This window comes from Taudactylus pleione, unplaced genomic scaffold, assembly GCF_031769625.1.
Source record: "Taudactylus pleione unplaced genomic scaffold, aTauple2 ptg000184l, whole genome shotgun sequence".
Taxonomy (NCBI): domain Eukaryota; kingdom Metazoa; phylum Chordata; class Amphibia; order Anura; family Myobatrachidae; genus Taudactylus; species Taudactylus pleione.
In genome coordinates, this window is record NW_028284586.1 from 2,438,882 (window position 1) to 2,456,287 (window position 17,406).

General features: G+C 46.7%; 1 protein-coding gene across 1 annotated transcript in view; it reads left to right on the forward strand.

The window, feature by feature from the left end:
• The first annotated feature begins 7,113 nt into the window (after positions 1 to 7,113).
• LOC148519693 (acyl-coenzyme A synthetase ACSM3, mitochondrial-like) overlaps positions 7,114 to 17,406 on the forward strand; it is a 64,040-nt gene continuing 53,747 nt past the window's right edge. The window contains exon 1 of the mRNA XM_088476155.1: positions 7,114 to 7,180. The gene's annotated coding sequence lies outside the window, so the exon portion shown is untranslated. The remainder of the gene's footprint in view (positions 7,181 to 17,406) is intronic.

Below are 17,406 nucleotides of genomic sequence, written 5' to 3' on the forward strand. Positions count from 1 at the left end.
ACATTATGCATTCTCCTGTGTATAGCCCCCTGCTCACATTATGCATTCCCCTGTGTGTGTATAGCCCCCCTGCTCACATTATGCATTCCCCTGTATGTGTATAGCCCCCCTGCTCACATTATGCCTTCTCCTGTGTATGTGTTTAGCCCCTCTGCTCATATTATGTATTCTCCTGTTTGTGTATAGCCCCCCTGCTCATATTATGCATTCTCCTCTGTGTATAGCCCCCCTGCTCACATTATACATTCTCCTGTGTATAGCCCCCCTGCTCATATTATGCATTCTCCTCTGTGTATAGCCCCCCTGCTCACATTATACATTCTCCTGTGTATAGCCCCTCTGCTAACATTATGTATTCTCCTGTCTGTGTGTATAGCCCCTCTGCTCACATACATTCTCCCGTGTGTATAGCCCCTCTGCTCACATTATGCAGTCTCCTGTGTTTGTGTATAGCCCCTCTGCTCACATTGTGCATTTTCTTGTGTGTATAGCCCCTCTGCTCACATTATGCATTCTCCTGTGTTTGTGTATAGCCCCCCTGCTCACATTATGCATTCTCCTGTGTGTGTGTGTATTCCCTCTGCTCACATTATGCATTCTCCTGTGTGTATTCCCTCTGCTCACATTATGCAGTCTCCTGTGTGTATTCCCTCTACTCACATTATGCATTCTCCTGTGTTTGTTTATAGCCCCCCTGCTCACATTATGCATTCTCCTGTGTGTGTGTGTGTGTGTGTGTGTGTGTGTGTGTGTGTGTATAGCCCCCCTGCTCACATTATGCATTCTCCTGTGTGTATTCCCTCTGCTCACATTATGCAGTCTCCTGTGTGTATAGCCCCCTGCTCACATTATGCAGTCTCCTGTGTGTGTGTGTGTGTGTGTGTGTATAGCCCCTCTACTCACATTATGCATTCTCCTGTGTTTGTGTATAGCCCCCCTGCTCACATTATGCATTCTCCTGTGTGTATTCCCTCTGCTCACATTATGCATTCTCGTGTGTGTGTGTGTGTGTGTGTGTGTGTGTGTGTGTGTGTGTGTATAGCCCCTCTGCTCACATTATGCATTCTCCTGTGTGTATTCCCTCTGCTCACATTATGCAGTCTCCTGTGTGTGTGTGTGTGTGTGTGTATAGCCCCCCTGCTCACAATGTGCATTCTCCTGTGTGTATTCCCTCTGCTCACATTATGCAGTCTCATGTGTGTATTCCCTCTGCTCACATTATGCAGTTTCCTGTGTGTGTGTGTGTGTATAGCCCACCTGCTCACAATGTGCATTCTCCTGTGTGTATTCCCTCTGCTCACATTATGCAGTCTCCTGTGTGTGCGTGTGTGTGTATAGCCCCTCTGCTCACATTATGCATTGTTTTGTATTTGTGTACAGTATCTTTACATTGTACAAAAGGAAATGGGATTATAGAGTGCTGTGTGATACACAAATCCGGTCAGCTACCTTGTGATACATCACCATGGTAGGTAGCCCTCTCTTAACAAAAACAAAAAGGTGATCTTGTGGAAATTACATAACTCTGCTTAAAAATGGGTTAATAAATGTATCCTGTTAAATTGTAAGTGATTTAAATTTGCAGCTGTAGTTCTACTTTATCTGTTACGTTTATAAAGTAGGACCAACAATAGCGGGGACAGAGGATTAAAGGCACGGATGTAAGAAGGGGGAAAAACATCCACATAGTTTACAACTGTCCCTGAATCCAAGATATAGGGCCTGATTTACATTATCAGGAATCTGCACGTGTGCGCAGGACCCATTCTGCCAGTGTACAGAATGGATCCTGCATAGTCGCACGCAGACCCTTGAATGCCTCTGCCTGATTGACAGGCAGAGACATTTAAGGGGCCATGCGGGGGTCGACCGGCGTTTACCGGAAACTGAGCCGTGTCAGCTCCGTTTTCCAGGAGTAGCCAGCCCAGGATCAACGCAGTGTCCTGGGCTCGCAAGCCGGCCAATTGGATTGGGTTTACTGAGGCTTACTCAGCTGGCCGTAGGCCCGGCGCCGTCCACCATCGTGACCATTGACCACCAATGGTCGCGATGGTGATCCCAGCCTGCAACCTCCGTCGCAGTGCTGGGATTGCAAATGCAGCAGGGGTGTCATACACCTCCTGCTGCATATGCATAATAGCAAGGATCACAATTGCAAAACTGCCTGCGTGCACTACACACTACAGTATATGCCTGTGTGCAGCTTTGCAATTACGATCCTTGCTGAATCAGGCCCATAGTCCCAGATTTTGAGACTTTGCTTCTGAGAACTTTCATCCCAGGCTTAGTGTTATATTAATTAAAGTGCAGGCTTTTAGAGTTGTTGCCTATAGCAACCAATCAGATCCTACTTATTTATATAGCACCTTCAGAAGATAATAGCTAGAATCTGATTGGTTATTATGGGCAACAACTCCACTTCTAAAAACCTGCACTTCAGTACATGTACCCCTTAAGGTCAGATTCAGAGATGCACACAATGCCCGCTGCTGTGATACTGTAAATAGAGGATTTGTGAAAATATGCTATTGACTCAGCCGCCATCTTGTGCACAGAGACGCCCAACTCCGATGCCTCACATCCGCCGCTTTCATACAAAAGTTTTAACATCAGAAACATGGGTCTCGATTCAAACCTATGAGCAAAATCTATGCCGATCGAGCGGATGCCGGGTGCCGCAGCGGATAGCTGCGGGGGGAGGAGGTTTAGGGCACCCGGGGGGACTTAGGGTTAGGCACCCCCCGGGAGGTTAGGGTTAGGCTTGGGGGAGGGAGGGTTAGGGTTAGGCACCCCCAGGGGGAGATTAGGGTTAGGCAGCGGGGAAGGGGGGTTAGGTTTAGGCACAGGGGGGGAGGTTAGGGATAGGCACCCCTAAGGAGGGTTAGGGGAGTTAGATTAGGTTAGTAAATACTTACCTTTAGAACGATCGCGATTTCCTCCTTTGTCGGGCAGCCGCTGTCGGGAATTGAACTGCCGGCCATGCGGCCGGCAGTAATACATATCACACCCCTCAGAATGAGCATCTAACCTAAGGCGCCTCTCCAGCTGGGTACGAATTCACAGAGGCTTACTAGGGTACACCCAGAAAATGATCCCGACATGCATCCTCCCTCTGTAACTTACCCCATACGCTGTCTACCTGTCACTTACTTTGCGAATAAATCCTCTTTGCGACCTCCGTCGTTAACCAATCGCTGCGCATGTGCAGTGCGGCTTTGGCTCCACTGCATCTGATATTGACATTGCGCACATCTCTGAATTGTCTGCACTTGTCCCGAATCCCCAGCAGTAAATGTCCCCTACAGGATCACCACTTCCTCCCTTCCCAGTGTTATTGCAAACACTGAGCACTTTCTTTTGCAGTATAAGGAACTATGGGGCTGATTCAGAGATTTACGCTATTGCATTCGCAGCTGCAATTTATCACGCAGCCTGTGTGTGAAGAAATACGAATGCCTGCCAACAGACTCCCCTCTTGAACTAGCGTGCAACGGAGTGAGCAAATGCTGCTACGCCCACTTTCCTTGTCTGCATTGTGAGCAGATCTGCCAGGGGTTGAGAACACATCATCGACGCAACATCGGATGCACATTGGACTCCTCGAGTAAGTCCTGGGCTGCGCAGATACAGGCACATCTCTCTAAATAGGACCTCTGATACTGTGGTTCTGCGATTGGGAACGCAGCCCCGATCACAGACACACCCTCGAAACTCCCATAACACGGATCGGTCTCTTTTTTCATTCACTTTTGGCAACCTTCCTGACTCCACCCAGGAACACCCATGGATTGCAGCAGTCTTCTGAGGACATTGCGATTGCGAATACTTTGTGAATGCCGTCTCCAACTTCAACTCACGTGTGTGCGGTGTGACTTTCCTCAGCGTTTCGCACATGTGCAATTGCAAAACATTGCTCAACTGAAAAACCATTGGCTTTGTGGCGAGAACAGGGTGCCGGGCATATTGAGAATTAAGTTTATGCCCATCTAATATCCCCTTTCTCCCAGTACTGTAACATTTGCTGCGCAATATTATTATAAGTCATTTTGTACTTTGTTCTGATGTTTGGTATATTTTCAGGTACTGCAGGCCCCCAAAAGACTTATTGGGCCTTGGTACAAGCGTTTATGGCCATATGTGTATGTTGAAGGGTCCTGGCAGCCTGCGAGACCAGGAAGTCTGTGTCCAAGAATGCAGACCCTGGCCTTGCCATTCCAGAAATCAGGGGTGACTCCCCCATTTCTGGGAACGCAGGCCATCCCCGCACTGCCCCGCAAATCAATCAGTCAGAGGCATAGCTTTTGAGGAAACGGCCTGGAACCCGAGAAATGCATCAAGCCACACACCTTTTTGACATAGAACGGAATCCCGTCCTCTACACACTGGCGTCCTGTAAATTCCAGCTTATACTTGAATCAGCTATACCATGGGTATTGTAGTGCCCAGCCTCCGACCGGGCATCAGAGCCTGATCAGCTTTACAACGAGCAGTACTGGGGACATGGTAGGATAAACCTGCTTTAAATTCATTTAAACGAGTGGCACATATCCACACAGAGACAGTAAGTAGTTGTCTCCTTGATGGTCTCAGACTATTATTTGACACATACCGCAATCTCTAATCAAGAGGTAATAATCCTGTAAACATCTTACCAGGAACCTTTGTTGTCTGAACTGCACGGATTTACATGCTAATTAAGGTTGTTTATAAACATATAATAGTGCTTTATCTAACAAGACTGACTGTGGACCATACCACTGTGGGATATTATGTTGCAATTGTTACAACCCAAGATGTGATACATATGAAGAATTGTTGTTGCCAGTGTATTACAGATAAAAGAATCAGGGCCCCCGTTTCTAGGTCGAGTTTTTATTCTATTTATTGATAATACTGTGTATAGTGTTTTATTTTTTTTTTATGTGCATTTACACATCTATTAAAATATTTATTGTACAAATCATTTGATTTCAATCTTTCCTATCAAGTAGCAGCGCTCCATATTAGAATAGTACTTTTTCCTAGAGCATAGCGTGGCCTGCGTGCGATATAACAGGGGACCTGTGCCTGCACAGATTCCCAAACATCGGGAATCTGCGATCAGCAGCGCACTAGTGTGCATTGCTGAATCAGTCCCTCTGTGCGGTAAACCACCTGGCTATCATTACCTGTACTGCTGTGCCTGGGACATTATAGCATATTAAAAATTTTAACATGAATTCATCAGGATACTCCCGTGAATTTCCATCTGCAACTTGGTATGAACTTCCGCATGCCTCATCAGTGTGTAGCACTATGTAGCTGGATGGCCAGCGTGATAACCTTAACAACGAGTGACACACCACTAACAATGTAATGCTAAGGCAATATAGCACATCTATAGCCAAGCACTACGAAATGGTCACTAGGCACAATAAGAAGCGGACGTTATAAGTCAAAAAAAGACTCAGTATATAAAACAGAGTTTCCCAAACTCCACCATTACAGGCCAGCACGAAAATCCTTAAAACCTGGACTGTAATGGCGGAGTTTGTGAGACTCTACAATAAACCATTTTGTTACTAGTTTTAGGGGTATGTTTACTAAAATGCAGGTTTTAAGAAGTGAAGATGTTGCCGATAGCAACCAATCAGATTCTACTTAACATTTATCTAGCACCTTCTAGAAAATAAAAGCTAGCATTTGATAGGTTGCTATGGACAACTTCTCCATTTCTTAAAACCCGCACTTGAGTAAATCTACCCATTAGTATTTGCAGGTATCCAAGTGCAGGTGCAGATACACAATGATGATCTTGCTAGCATTAGTGATCCGCTTATGAATGCGACACTGATAGGTGCTTTTTCCGTTGCTTGTGCATGTATTATGTTTGTGTGTGTGTTTGTGTGTGTCTGTGTGTGTGTTTTACCATTTTTTTGTTTTCATTCGAGAGATGCTGAGTTGTGTTATTAGGGCCTGATTCAGCTGAGCACGCTAATGCGATTGCAGCTGCGATTTCGCATGGCATAAAGAAGCCCACTGCTGCCTTCTCGTATCCGCCCAATGTTGCACTCCTGCGTAAACATTGGCACCATCGACACAAAGCAGACAGTCACGCAGTATGTATAGCAAGTCTGACCAGCCACAAACTCTGCAGCTCTCCTCGCACACAGAGAGGTCTCATACTGGGAAAGTGATCGCAATAGATAATTTATGCACGCCCACGGAATGGTGTTCAAACAGTCAGACGCCTGCGTTTACCCTACCACCTTCCCCGTTACTTCCCTCAAACGCTGACCACATGGCAATCTCTTTGCGAATGGACCCTCTGTGCGAATGTAATCGCAAAGCAATCGTGGCGTGAGTGCAGTGCAACTTACTCGTATGCACAATGGCAAATAATCGGCCGATCTGCATAAATATCAGCATTGCGTCTGCTGCTGAATCAGGCCTTTAGATGGTTTTTTAAGTCTTATTGAAGCATAATAGTGAATACGCATGCAAGCAAAATAAATGGTTAAAACATGGGTATAAGTGTATGCGATGTATAAAGGATGTAAACCTGGCACATGTGCTGCTGGTGTAGACCCCCATACGACTTGCTATAGTTGTCACTTTACATATTCTTACAATTCCGGATTTTTAGTGAACACGGTTAGGGGGCTGATTCTGAGTTGGGAGCTAATGAAAAAAAGCAAGTAACTTTGTATCCGGAACAAACCATAATGCACTGCACAGGGTGCCAATATTTACTTCTTTGCATGCTGGGGTTAGCGTGGGAGGAGCGGGTGGAGCTCATGCTTCGGGCGCTGACACCTGCAGTGGCTCTGGCTGTGGAGAAATACAATTTTGTTTCTCCCTACAGTATTTAATCAATCACTGAGGAGTGGGAACCTTTCCCCGGTTCAGTGTTGATGACATGAATAAAGTGCCAGTGGGAGTGTCCCATTCAAAACATAGCTGTCTGCTGACTCTAACTGCCTAAGGACCCCACCCCACCTCCTATCCCTAGGGGCAGACCAAGCATGAGTACTAAGGAGGATGTATGGCCCGGAGAGTCAGCAGGGCGGGTAGGTGCCATGTTTGAGAGACAGCCCACTTGTCAATCGGGCAGGGTCATGTGCAGGAGAACAAATGCAGAGTGGTTTCCAGCTGAGCAGGTGCTGACAGGCGGGTACACTCGCTCTGGCTTTCTGGACAGGTGAGTAACCTTTTTCAGAACAGTCATGAGCTCTGACACTGATTTACAGGGCCAATGTCATGCTGCAATGCTGTCTCTGTAACCTGTACTCCACATGTTAAGTTATATATTAATTTATGTGAAACAGTGTGAGGGCACACTGAGCATAGTGCATTGTGGATTGATATGTTGGATTTTTTTATGTATTGTTTCTGATTAGCAGTTTTGTCTAATTTGAGGCTTCCTTGTCCCATACTTGTACTTTTAGAATGGATTTGACACCCCATCTGCTACACTCCCCTTTCCTGTTCCCTGGCACCCCATCTGCCACCTACCACATTACTGCTGCCCAACACACCAACCTCCCACTTGGTGCTCCCTAACACCCCATCTGTTACACTTCCCCTTTGTCAGGATCCGGCCTTGGATCGGCCTTTACTCACCGCTGGACTGGTGTCTTTAGGTTCTGAGGCGTTCAGACGTCAGGGGTGGGTTATGGCTGAGGATTCTCCCCGGGGTTCGGTAAGACTTTTATGCATGCGTCCTGACTCCTGTGTTAGCAGGCATGGGCGCAGCCATGTTGGTTCATATCACCTGATCAGTCTCCTCCAATGGCAGTCTCCCAGCTGATCCCATGATCCAATGACCAGCTGCCTGAGGGTATTTAGGACTGACTCCTGAAGTTGCCTGATCAACAATTGTCACTCCTAGTGTACTAGTAGTGTTTCCTTGAACAACAGTGCGACCAACATCCCTGCGTGTGTGCCTAGTTTCCAGTGTTTCCTTTGAGCGACAGCGCGATTACATCTCTGCCTGTGTATTAGTTCCAGTGTCTCCTTTGAGCAAACAGTGCGACCAACATTCCTGCCTGTGTATAAATTACCAGTGTCTTCCGGAGCAGCAGTGCATCTACATCTTTGCCTGAGTGCTTCATCTCCAGCGACAGTGTGTTTACATCTCGAGTGCTATCCCGTGGTGCTAAAGGGCGAAGGGCGTCGGCACGCCACTCCCTGTGTATTCCTCAAGTGCCACCCTGTGGTGCAAAAGTGCGTCAGCACGCCACTCCCGGTGTATCCCTCGAGTGCCACCCCGTGGTGCAAAAGTGCGTCAGCACGCCACTCCCTGTGTATCCCTCGAGTGCCAACCCGTGGTGCAAAAGTGCGTCTGCAAGCTACTCCCAGTGCATTTCTCCAGTGCCATCCCATGGTGCAAAAGTGCATCAGCCCATCACTTCCAGTTTACTTCTCAAGTGCCATTTCCAAAGTACATCTCAAGTTCCATCCGGTTGTAAAAAAGTGTGTAGGTAAGCTATTCTTGGAGTACTCCTCAAGTACCATCCTCTGGTGTAACCCCTTGTGTAACTGTGCCTTTGTTAGGCACTTCCCCTGGGCCATTGATATCTTGTCTCTATTCACATGGATCTTGGATACCTAGTCAAAGGACCGTGACCTGCCTGCAGGGTGCGGCTAAACCCATATTCCACTTGGAGGGGTCACTGGAGAACACCACCCGCAGGTTAAACTCAGCACCATTGACTAGATCTCACCAACGTACAAGATCTGTGGATGAGGAGTTCTGATATCCAGGCCTCTCACCCCGAATTCCAAACCCAAGACCACAACCCCTCAGTAGGGGATTCCACAATGGCAAACCTTACACCCTTGCTGCTCCCCGCCACAAACTCTCATGTTTAAGTTCAGCTTACCCCCATATGCTGTCCATGCCCCCTCCCCTAGGCACACTTTAGGGGGAAGGAGCAGGGCATAGCATGCTCTTGTTCCAGGCGCAATGGCTCCATACTACACCTCAGGGCAGGTAGCATGGGCCAAGTGGTTCTTATCTGCCGTCAGATTCTATGTTCTATATTACATTTCAGTCTTAGCTCGTCCCCCTCAAATCTAATCCAGCTTCGATGTCATGTCAGGGTCATGCAGACCTGTCTTCTGTGCTTTGGAAAAAAAGTTTTGCATTCTCTCATGTTAGAAGGATATTTAATGCTTTCAGGGTAACAAAGGGCCTGATTCAGAGATGTATGCTAATGCTGCCGCAGGTGCGATTTTCACAGCTGTGGATGTGCAAAAATATTCTAATGCAATAGCTGTAGAAACTTGTATTGAGACGCCCACTGGAGCCTTCATAGCTGTCTGCAACTGTGTACACAAACGCAGCATCAGACACAGCTCAGGCAATCATCGACTTCTTGGATGAGTCTATGGTCGTGCAACATTGCAGCTGTACCTGAGATACAGCGGCATGTTCTCTGTGTACAGGATCGCAGACACTGTCAGAAACACGCCCCGAAAATGGCCAGAACACACCTGTTTTAGCCATCACTTCCTGTCAGAGCCACAACTAGACGTTTTGGTGTCCCCCACCAGACAGATCATGTACTTATTTATTTTCATTTTCTATATGCAGCTGCAGCTGCTCCTAACTATCTCTTTACACTGCACTTTTCTTACTATGGTGGTGCCCTGGGGCAGCTTGGCTGGGCCAGTTTTGGGGGGTCCTGCGCTCTGGATTTGAACCCTAGTATGTTAGGGACCTACCCGAAAGAGGTTACCTGCATATGGTGGGTAGGCCCATAACCTTGGCCATGATTATGCTAAAAACCTCTATTGATTGCAAAATTTTATTGCATTTATATATATTATTAATAATTTGGAGTTGTGCACCTGAGATTTGTCTGTTTCTGTGCCTGCAATTAGTCTCATCAGGTAGCACCTCCCATCATGTATATAGTCAGGTTGTGCAGTCCAGAAATCTTTCCCATATAGATCATCGCCCCCCCCCATCATTTTTTAAATGGTATGGTCTTCCAGGGAGGGAAGACCATACCCTTATATCTGTGTCCCCAGCACCCTCACCTCCTGCACCCTAATGTTGTGTCCCCAGCACCCTCACCTCATGTCTCTGTCCCCAGCTCCTGCACCTTCACCTCCATGTACCCAGCACCCTTACCACCATGTCTGTGTCCACAGTTCCTGCACCCTAATGTTGTGTCCCCAGCACCCTCACCTCCATGTCTGTGTCCCTAGTTCCTGTACCTTCACCTCCATGTCCCCAAGCCCCTCACCTCCAAGTCTGTGTCTCCAGTCACTTACTCCGTTAACACGCACAGCCGCACATGGAGGAGGAGGAGGCAACAACATGCCATGGAGAGAGAAGGAAGGAAGCGAGGCAGCATGGGGAGGTGCACAGGAGGCACGTTATGACGTCTCTCCGCACACACTAGTGCAGCCAGGACTCCAGGAGCTGGGACCGTACCAGCTTGGCGGAGCTCCGGAGTGAGACGGAGCTGCCTGGGCACACCGCTGCGATAGCATCCATCACAGCAGGCACCCGGAAAATACAGATTGTGGTGGCAGCTGGTTCCGCCCCATGGCATCCAGTGCTCTGTGCGACAGCACAGGCCACGCCACCCTACGGCCCTGCTTCCTGTTAACTCCCTTCCTGTCAATCACTTCTGATTGAAACCTTATTGCAATAGTAATCGCAACTCAGTCTCTGCGCATGCACAACGTGGCTGGCACACCACCGATAATCACTCAGCTGTGTGAACATCGGAATAGCGTAAAACTCTGAATTAGGCCACAAATGCATCATAGTTAAATAGTGCATGGAAATGCCATCTAGTAACATTGGAATACTGCCATTCCACTACTTCTCACCTGAACCTCAGGTAGTCTCTTTTATTAGACAGTGGAAAGGCAGGTTTTTACACACACACACACACACCCTAATATATAAATATTCCACGCAAAAAGTTAAGTCTAGTGCCAAATGCACACATTTATTACTTCATTTTAATAGTTAAAAAATAGTGTGTTTGTGTTACAGAACTTACGTGTGTTAGGGAATTAGCAAAATGCAGCAACTTCCTTTGCACCCCGATAATTGCCAGTGTCGCATGGACTTTGGGGCTAATTGGATAGCGGGGATCCATTAGTGCCCGAACAATGTTCGGGGCTAATTAGATATTGCCCATGGAATCAGAGAAAGGATTTATCAGGTACAGTAAGAACCAAATTCCCATTTTCTGTATTAACCATGGGAGACAATGGAGAACACAGAGGGTGTCCCAAAGCTGTCCACCAAGGGAGGGAGGGAACGCTCCTGTGCTGGGCAAAGGACCTAGTACACAAGCTAGCATCTCAGAGGTGTAGGTGCCAAACCGATAGAAAACTCTGAAGGTGTGCTCTAAAAACACAATGCTGCCCTTCAAAAGTAGCTCTGCCAAGGAACCCCACCGAGCCATCCAGAAAAGTCCACCGACCTGGTGACCATGCAACAACCATCGATCCTGCTGGCCCCCCTCAGGTAAAGAAGGGGCCACCAGTATTTGATAGATATGGAACCCGTATGAAACAAGACACTCTGCAAGACAACCCTGTCAATGTGGAATCTAGGAAAGGGATCTTATGAGGCAGGATATGAAGTTCTAAACTTTACCTGGCTGAAGAAATAGCCACAGAAACAAATGTAAAGACTAGACTGGGAGAAAGATCAGTCTGGAACTCCCTGAAGTGGAATTTGGAAAAATCCTACCAGGTCGAAAAGGTTGACAGCATCTTGCTGAGGCCCATCATGTACCTGTGCGTGCAGTAAGGGCCTAAAGGATTATTGTGGAACAGAACAAAATTACATGAGTCCAAGTGAAAGGAAAGAATTCTGTCAGTCTTGACTATTCTAGGTCCTGGAGAACATATGCTTTAGTATTAATAGGGATGAACGCCACTATGGGATTTCCCCAAGAAGGGAAGGAACTAGTCCTGTGAACAGTTTGTCCAGGAGCGTAGTGTAGAGTGACGGCCAATCTGTCCAACAGCTTCGTGGCTATAGTGCAGTGGGCAATAGAAAAGAAGTCTTAGAGACAAGTGTCACTGGACAGCCGCATCTGACAATTCGGAAAGGGAGCCAGAAGAACTGCCTTGAAGGAACAAATTTCAGTGACCCTGAGATCTGCGTATGAGGAACATCATCAGAGCGTATCAGGCTGAGACTTTCACATGAGCCCTTGTTGCAAAACTGAAACCATGACTAAAGATCAGCCTTACCGACGGTATCCAGCTGCTGCTTCACAGATAGCTACCTAGAAGCAGACTCAGAATGTGAACTGACAAATTTGAGGCCCTCCTGTTTTGCCCACTCACCACAGACTATACACCAGGGCCGGTGCTAGGGTATATGACACCCTCCTGCTGGGAGCCCACTGGTAACAAAATCTCAGCGGGCACCCGGCAAATGCAGTAGGCAACGGCGGCACCTCTCCAGCCCGCTGCTTCCCTGCAGTGCAGGGCCAGCTGGGCACGTTGCGCCGGCCCTGCCCATAACCCTCCCTGCAGCCTAAACCTAACCCTCCCCTTAGTGCCTAACCCTCCCCCTAACTCCAGTACTTACCTTTGGGATCCTGGCGGTTGGGTTGCCTGCACCGGTATTCTGATGAGTGTCGGGATTCCAGCGAAGGCATTCTGACTGCTGAAATTCCCGCAGTCGGGATTATGACCGCATCCCTAATAAATAATAATAAATAATATATTTAATATTTTGAATGAGATATATACAAAAATATTAAATATATTATTTATTATATTAATACACATATACATATTACCTTATTAAATAGATTTATTATAAACATTTAAAATAAAACACCTTTTTTTCTGCAACTATTTCTTCTGTCTTCTCCACTCCTTTTCAATTTCTTGATGTTCATCTTTGGCTGGATGCCATTGCATTCCCCTCCTGAGCTGACCTGTTATGAGAGGGGAGGGGAAGATATGGAGCAGAGGGTAGGGGAGAGAGGGTGGGCGGCACTGGAGATTGCCTTCAATCAGATAGCCAGGTCAGATGGGGAGGGGACTCAAGGGAGGTCCCGGCAGGGGAACAAGCGGCAACTGCAGTGCCACAGGTGAAGAGCCGCTCAGCCTCAGCCTGTTGCTTGGCTGCCATTCATTTTGACAGCACAGCAGGCTCAGCAGCATGTCAGACGCAGAGGGGAGGAAGGGGGGGGCGGCCATGGGGAATCCCAAAAAAAAATACGGCAGTGCTGCCCCCGGTGGAGGAGCCACTCAGCTGACTGCCTGGCTGTCATTTAATAGCTGTCTCATTGGCGGGCACAGCTGCTGAGGGGAGGAAAGGGGAGACACAGCCAGGGAGAATTAGCTGCGGTGCCCCCGGTGGTGGTAAAGAGCTGTTCATGAGTGACACTGAGCCTGCCTGTCACAGCAGGTAAGGCTCAGCACAGCAGTGTGTATGAAGAGCTGCTCAGACTCCGCTGCCATTCTCTACAGTAGGCTGCCGCTGCCTGTCATACAGTTTGACAGGCGCAGTGGCAGCCGGCAGCAGCAACGAAACACTCAGCAGCTGTGCAGAGAGCGTCTCTCCAGCCTGGCACCTCCCTGCAGTGCAGGATCTGCTGAGAGGGTTACACCGGCTCTGTGATACACCATGGTGAATGTAATGCAAAACCCAGAGAAGCCACAGCAGAAGAATACTACCTTAGATCTCTGCTATCACAGTGAGATTCCGCACAATGGGGGTGATGCAGTAGTGGATGGAATTGCAAAGTTGCACGCAAGCAGCTTCACAATTCCGTCCTTGCAGATATGCAAATACATATACCAGGAAGGGGAAACCATGGGAATAAAACTGAGCACAAGATTCCAGAATAATGTAGATGATAATTCCACAGTTTTGTAATACGTAAACCCTTATAAGGGGATTATAATAACAGATGTGGACGTGCTCCCCTGATAGGGGTGGGGAATATTTTTTTCTGCTGAGGGCCATTTTGATATATATATATTTATATATCTATATCAGGGGCAGAACTATGGGAGACAATGGAGGCGCCTGCCGCCGGGCTCCAGCTCTGAAGGGGCACCTCCATTACCCACAATATATTCATCCCCCTTAGGGCTGTAACTATGTCCCCGGACTGTACCGCCATGGCGCCCAATACGTGGCACTTTACTCAACACCTGAGAAGCCACTATAGACTAGTGGAGGGCTCTGTGTCAGACCATCAGCTGCCGCCTCTGTATATCTATAGCTTGTCCTTGGTGTTGCTGTTCCTCAGCAGCTTCTTATGTTAATGTGACACGTCCGACGCTCCCCTCACCCACAACTTTCTGTCTCACTCCTCCATGGCATGCCTATATTCTGTGTGCAACTACAGGTGGATCTGCTTGCGAAATGCTATATTAGTGTCAGCAGCTGTGACTTAAAGGGGGGGGGCACCAAATTATAACTTGCATCCAGGCGTCTGGGATGAATTTACGCCACTGATTTTTTATATATATATATATAGTCCAGGTGTATGACCACACTAGGTGGCAAACACAATGCGTCACTTCAGGGCTTAGTTCCAGAAGAAACTTACCTTTATACCACACCAAGAGCATGCTTGGTGTGGTACAAAGGTAAGCTTCTTTATTTGTGTATGTATTTTCCTGACGATAGTGCCAACTGCGCCACGAAACATTGAAGTGTATTTGAACTAGTAAAACATTTGGAACTAAGCCCTGATGTGACGCATTGTGTTTGCCACCTAGTGTGGTCATACACCTGGACTATACATTGATGTTATGTGCGAGCACCCAGGCCAACACAGCGGAGTACTGAGTGCCAATCCAGGACTTTGTGTGTGTATGTGTGTGTGTGTGTGTGTGTGTGTGTGTGTGTGTGTGTGTGTGTGTGTGTGTGTGTGTGTGTGTGTGTGTGTGTGTGTGTGTGTGTGTGTGTGTGTGTGTGTGTATGTATGTATGTATGTATATATATATATATGTAATTATCCATTTAGTCGACATCAACTTTCGGACACTTTATGGATCAGTGAACGCCACACTTCTCTTCAGGTCATTTCTGGGCATGTTCATGTCAGCCTTTATTGTGTCCAGCCAACGAGTTCTTTGGCATCCTCTTCTTCTGGACCCGCTGACGAATCCAAGCATTAGCGCTGTTTCTAGGGAATTAGCCAGCATGACATGTCCAAAATACAAGAGTCGTTGTTTGGTGATCTTGCCTTCTAATGATATTTTTGGTTTGACCCGCTCTAGGACTGCCTTGTTCGTATTCATTGCTGTCCATGCTATGCGCAGCATTCGCTTCCAGCACCACAATTCAAAAGCGTCGATTCTCTTGCGATCTGCCTTCTTGAATGTCCAGGTTTTGCATGCATACATAAAGATCGGAAAAACAATTGCATTGACCAACCGTGCTTTTGTTGCGCTGCCGATATAGTTGCTCTTCCATATCTTCGTCATTCCTAGCATAGCATTGCGGCCAAGTGCAATTCGACGCTTCATTTCAGTAGATGATTCTCCACTGCGATCAATCTTAGAGCCCAGAAAGAGGAATATATATATATATATATATATATATACACACAGTCAGGTGCATAAATATTGGGACATTGACAGAATTTTCATATTTTGGCCTCTATTCACCACCACAATGGCTTTGAAATGAAACAAACAAGATGCAGACTTTCAGATTTAATTTGAGGGTAATTACATCCAAATCAGGTGAACGGTGTAGGAATTACAACGGTTTCTTTATGTGCCTCCCACTTTTTAAGGGGCCAAAAGTAATGGGACTATCAACTTAAAAGCTATTTCATGGACAGGTGTGGGCTATTCCCTCGTTATTTCATTATCAATTAAGCAGGTAAAAGGTCTGGAGTTGATTCTAGGTGTGACATTTGCATTTGGAATCAGTTGCTGACAACTTTCAATATGAGATCCAAAGGGCTGTCACTATCAGTGAAGCAAGCAATCATTAGGCTGAAAAATCAAAACAAAGCCATCAGAGAGATAGCGAAAACATTAGGTGTGGCCAAATCAACTGTTTGGAGCATTCTTAAAAAGAAAGAACACACCGGAGAGCTCAGCAACACCAAAAGACCCGGAAGACCACGGAAAACAACTGTGGTGGATGACAGAAGAATTATTTCCCTGGTGAAGAAAAACCCCTTCACAACAGTTGGCCAAATCAAGAACACTCTCCAGGAGGTAGGTGTATATGTGTCAAAGTCAACAATCAAGAGAAGACTTCACAAGAGTGAATATAGAGGGTTCACCACAAGATGTAAACCATTGGTGAGCCACATAAACAGTAAGACTAGATTAGAGTTTGCCAAACAACATCTAAAAAAGCCATTACAGTTCTGGAACAACATCCTATGGACAGATGAGACAAAGATCAACTTGTACCAAAGTGATGGGAAGAGAAGAGTATGGAGAAGGAAAGGAACTGCTCATGATCCAAAACATACCACCTCATCAGTGAAGCATGGTGGTGGTAGTGTCATGGCGTGGGCATGTATGGCTGCCAATGGAACTGGTTCCCTTGTATTTATTGATGATGTGACTGCTGACAAAAGCAGTAGAATGAATTCTGAAGTGTTTCGGGCAATATTATATGCTCATATTCAGTCAACTGCTTCAGAACTGGACGGCGCTTCACAGTGCATGCAAATGGACAATGACCCGAAGCATACTGGAAAAGCAACCAAAGAGTTTTTTAAGGCTAAAAAGTGGAATGTTATGCAATGGCCAAGTCAATCCCCTGACCTGAATCCGATTGAGCATGCATTTCACTTGATGAAGACAAAACTGAAGGGAAAATGCCCCAAGAACAAGCAGGAACTGAAGACATTTGCAGTAGAATCCTGGCAGAGCATCACCAGGGATGAAACCCAGCGTCTGGTGATGTCTATGCGTTCCAGACTTCAGGCTGTAATTGCCTGCAAAGGATTTGCAACAAAGTATTAAAAAGTGAAAGTTAGATTTAGGATTGTTTAGTTTGTCCCATTACTTTTGGCCCCTTAAAAAGTGGGAGGCACATATAGAAACCGTTGTAATTCCTACACCGTTCACCTGATTTGGATGTAATTACCCTCACATTAAATCTGAAAGTCTGCAGTTAAAACACATCTTGTTTGTTTCATTTCAAAGCCATTGTGGTGGTGAATAGAGGCCAAAACATGAAAATTCTGTCAATATCCCAATATTTATGCACCTGACTGTATATAAACAACCCCCATGATGACGGGGGGTTGACCCCGGAACGTTGAAACAGTAAAGCACTGCGATTATTCTTCTGTTTGGAGCCTGTGAGTGCCGCTTTGTTACTTTTGTATATGTGTGTTATATATATATATATATATATATATATATTTATAGTGCATTTGTGGGCCCAGTGCAGGCCACACCCCCACTGTGTGATGTCACATGGGGGAGGGG